Source organism: Arachis ipaensis, chromosome B07, assembly GCF_000816755.2.
Source record: "Arachis ipaensis cultivar K30076 chromosome B07, Araip1.1, whole genome shotgun sequence".
In the NCBI taxonomy this organism is placed as follows: Eukaryota; Viridiplantae; Streptophyta; class Magnoliopsida; order Fabales; family Fabaceae; genus Arachis; species Arachis ipaensis.
The window spans coordinates 18,567,275-18,572,463 of record NC_029791.2 but is presented as its reverse complement, the minus strand read 5'-3'; positions in this window follow the sequence as shown (position 1 = coordinate 18,572,463).

Below are 5,189 nucleotides of genomic sequence, written 5' to 3'. Positions count from 1 at the left end.
GAGAATTGAGATTTATAGTATCCTTCTCTTCCTTTTGATCCTACTCTGTTTTTGGTTTCTTGAGGACAAGCAACAGTTTAAGTTTGGTGTTCTGATGAGTAGATATTTTATACGCTTTTTGGCATCATTTTCATATAGTTTTCATTATATTTTGTTTAAGTTTTATTAAGTTTTCATAGGTTTTAGTGCAAAATTCATATTTTTGGATTCTAATTTGAGTTTTTGTGTTCTATAGTGATTTCAGGTATTTTCTGGCTGAAATTGAGGAGCTTGAGCAGAAGTCTGATTCAAAGACAGAGAAAGGACTGCAGATGCTGTCAGGATCTGATCTCTGTGAACTCAAAGGAGCTTTTCTAGATCTACAGAGGTTCAAATTGCGTGCTATCAATGGCTATGGAAAGCTAACATCCAGGGCTTTTCAGAAATATATAATATTCCATATTTTGCTTTGGAAATGAAGGCCCACAACTGGCATATTCCTGGCGTCCAGCGCCCACAGGGGAGCAGCTGGCATCCAATGCCCAGAAGAGAATCCTTAGCCAGTGTTCAATACCCCTAAGGGGTACTAGCTCGTGAGAGACACTCAAGCTCACCCCCAAACACTCACCAAGTAGGCCCCAGAAGTGGATATTTGCACTACAAGACTAGTTTATCTTATTTCTATAATTCTGAGTTAGCAGATTAGTATATATACAAGAGTTCACCCTTGTTAGAGAACTCTTGCCCACCTTTACGTTTTCCATTGTATTTTCGAACAGTATGAGTCACTAACCTCCTAAGGTTAAGGTTAGGAACTCTGCTGAGTTTCATGGATCAGTAATATTACTGTTCTAGTTCAATATGTCTGATTCTATTCTCTTATGCGTTCTCGTTCTTCATCTCATGAATTGAGGGTGACCCGTGATAATCATCCTTGTTCTACATGGGTTCCATGTGAGTCCTAACCCGGATAGTGTTGAACCAAAGCTAGAGATTACATTGCAGATTCCAATAGAGTACCTGAGTAACTTTGGACATGTGACATAAAATTCTATTGACTGTAGGTAAGTGAGGTCTCTGTGGCATTAAGGCAAGAATCAGAGAAGCAGTACTTTCTTATTGGGAAGATCTGCCTTTTCTGTGGCACCTTGAGTAGGATCATGAAGGGGAGTGGATTGCTTAGAGCTTCATCTTCTACTACAGTGAGAAACCTAGAGGTGGCTTGATGAGAGGACATGAGTCATCTCATTGTGGTGGATTGCTATAGTGGAGGAGGTTAACTTGATGAGAGGATATGAGTTAATCACTTACGGCTGCACTAAAGGAATCAGAAAGTTATTGAAGTAGACAGTAAGAAAAGTTAATCCGGAAAGACAAAGCATCTCCAAAGCCTCAACCATTCTCATACCATTGAATTCTCATCTATCTAGTAACGTTCTATTTATCTATTTTATATGTTTTTCGTGACAAATTATAATTTCTATCCGCCTAACTAAGATCTGCAAGGTATCTATTACTTGCTCAAACCAACAATCTCCGTGGAATTGACCTCACCTGAGGTATTACTTGGACGACCCGGTAGTACTTGGACGACCCGGTATACTTGCCAGTCTATCCATGCGAATTTTGCGGAGCCAGTTTCGTGCACCACTTGTACATGAGAATGGAGAATGTGAATTAGTCTTTGAATTGATGTTGGAGAATGGCAGAATGAATGATATGAGGTCGGTTAAATTTGAGGAAGCATATACGAAGATTCGAGAGCAAATTTTCGAGGGCAAAAATTTTTGTTAGGGGGTAGGATGTAAATCCCGAGTAATTAGTAAATAATTAACCAACTTTCCCACCATTTATGTTTTCCATTGTATTTTCGAACAGCATGAGTCACTAACCTCCTAAGGTTTAGGTTAGGAGCTCTGCTGAGTTTCATGGATCAATAATATTCCTATTCTAGTTCAATATGTCTGATTCTATTCTCTTATGCGTTCTCGTTCTTCATCTCATGAATTGAGGGTGACCCGTGATAATCATCCTTGTTCTACATGGGTTCCATGTGAGTCCTAACCCGGATAGTGTTGAACCAAAGCTAGAGATTACATTGCAGATTCCAATAGAGTACCTGAGTAACTTTGGACATGTGACATAAAATTCTATTGACTGTAGGTAAGTGAGGTCTCTATGGCGTTAAGGCTAGAATCAGAGAAGCAGTACTTTCTTATTCGGAAGATCTGCCTTTTCTGTGGCACCTTGAGTAGGATCATGAAGGGGAGTGGATTGCTTAGAGCTTCATCTTCTGCTACAGTGAGAAACCTAGAGGTGGCTTGATGAGAGGACATGAGTCATCTCAACGTGGTGGATTGCTATAGTGGAGGAGGTTAACTTGATGAGAGGATATGAGTTAATCACTTACGGCTGCCATTGAAGGAATCAGAAGGTTATTGAAGTACACAGTAAGAAAAGTTAATCTGGAAAGACAAAGCATCTCCGAAGCCTTAACCGTTCTCATACCATTGATTTCTCATCTATCTAGTAACGTTTTATTTATTTATTTTGTTTTATGTGTTTTCCGTGACAAACTATAATTTCTAGCCCCCTAACTAAGATCTGCAAGGTAACCACTGCTTGCTCAAACCAACAATCTTTGTGAGATCGACCCTCACTCACCTGAGGTATTACTTGGACGACCCGGTATACTTGCCAGTCTATCTGTGCGAATTCTACAGAGTCAGTTTTGTGCACCAACTAACTGTGTAATTTAACCAATAGAGAATGAAATCAACAACTGATAACATCAATTTTTCCAAATCATATAAGCCAACAGATTTTGTCAATCAGATTAGAGAAAGATGAAGATACAATTCAATAGTTCTTTCACAGATTAAAGAAGTATGAAGTATCTACTGGGTATCGGGTAGCTTACCAATTTTTCCATCCTCTTATAGAGCTCTGCCCAAGATGCAATAATAGCTTAGAAACAATCATTCACTATTTGTTCACTTGCTCAAATGCGCAGGAAGTTTGGCACAGAACCGTCTTTTAGAGTATTCCCATAGATGAAGAAGGGGATAAGTTTTACCTAAGTTGTTTGATGAAGAAAGCTCAACTCCAACAGTTGGGTCTGAACCCAGATTTACAAGAACTTGGCATACTCCCCAACTCCTTCTTGTTATAACTTTTAGTTCTTTTTTCCAGCTTCTATGTCTCTGGTCCCAATGCTTTCCTAACTAAATAGATATAGGATGCTAGCTCCAATCGTGAATGTATTAGACTAAATCATAGTACTAGCTCAGGTTTTAACTTCACTGTATATATAAAAGGAAGCCAAGAAGGAAATAAGATTTGTTTGTAGCTTTCTAACCACACTCTTAGTAGAAGGCCCGACTTTATTAGTTAGGCTGTGATTCTTTCAGGCTTATGCCTATACTTCAAGACTTTACTTGCTTTCTGAATTTAGACTTCTAAGTACGGGCTTTGGTAACTACAACAATAAAAAGATATCTCTTCTCTGTCTAACTAAATGGAATTACTTCTCCAGACTTGATTGCAAGAATGGAATCACCAGCTTATCAATATCTGGAACGAAAGAAGACTTCTTTCTTTTGCCTTCCTTACTAGAATACTTAGATGAGACGAAGGAAATACCTAACTTACCAGTGTAGATAGCTAACTGAGTAAACGAGATTGCTGCTTAGGCTTCTTTCTTTTAGGCAGACAGGAGAAAAGGAACGGATTCCCTGGGTTTAGTAAGTTCCGAGCCCCATTTTTCTTGCATAGCATAGCCTAAAGATCAGTTAGCTTCTAAAGGTCCTATCTGTATACTTCCAACATACGGCATTTAGCCTGTGAAAGCCAAATCTGAAACAGATTCATTCTTGACTGCTTACTTGACTTTTTTCATGCAAAGATAGGATCCCGCTGGGAAAGGATAAGATTCTATTCAATCTTTGCCTACCTTTGAAGAGGAACTAGGCCTTAGCCGATATGCCTTTTTCGCACTTCCACTTTGAATCTGATATTGAATTCCTTGTACACCAAAGAAAGTAAACATCAACTAGAGCGACTGGAGAAGCCTTCCTTCCCTTCAAGTCCAAGTTTTGCATTCGAGACCCTGGCATTACTATGTGCACTAACTGCATACTCCTCTTACATCCCTATTATCATATTTAGTACGGGGCCTCGCAGCTAAGACTATCCCTCACCTCGTGCCTTCAATGTAAACCGGAACTCACTCTCTCACTACGAAAGACTCCTTTCAAGCTCTTTTTGGACCCTTTCATTTAACTAAAAGTCTCACAGATGATGAAAAGAAACTACTGGGCGCAGCGGATGATTGGAACAAAAGCCATTCTTTCACAACCAATTCTGGGCATTCTATAGAATGCAAAACCTGACTTTCTTTTTAAAGTTACTAAGTGAAGGGATCCCGATTCCTCATTTCGACAAAGAAGCTGTCGACTTAGTGCACACTGCGGCAGGAGGGGCTACGAAACGAAACCAATAAGCATTCCTTTCATCCTCTTTCTCACGACAAGTGAAATCTGGCCTATTCAAGAAGCCAAAGTCTTTTCCAAGAAAGATCAGATATTGATTAGAATTCTCTTCCGAATCTACTAAGCCTCATCCACCCCTTCTCCCCTTAGTCGAATGATCGGAAAGACAAAACTGTGGAATAAAGCTCGGAAGGAGCGATGCTTCTTTACCCAATAGATGCATATAATATAATACGGGTTACCTAAACCAATTGCCTGGAAAAGAAAAGTAGTCTAAAGTAGAGCGTGAAGCTGCTTTTTCCGCACCTTTTGGCAAGATCATATCTAGCCCCTCGAGAAAGCACTATAGGGAAGGTTTACTTTTCCTTTCCGTGAAGCCGTTTTCGGCTAGAGCAAGATCGATTGAGTACCAGTACTGCCTTGCCCGCACATGGATCCAATTAAGCCGGATTGCTTTGCTGAGAAATGGAGTGAGCACACAGAGAAGGATAAGTGCAAGTTCATTTTTCAACAGAAAATTTGTTCTCCTCAAGAAATAGTGGATCAAGCACGCAATATGCTTCAAAAATCTCCATTCTGGCACATTTTCCCCTCAAGTTCAGTTCCAATTCTAGAGATTTAATTTTCCCTTCTCTTTTTTTTTTTTTTTTTAGCTCATTTTGTGCTGACCTTCGTTCTTTAAATGACGCTATCCCGAGAAGGACACATAAAGGCGAGCCG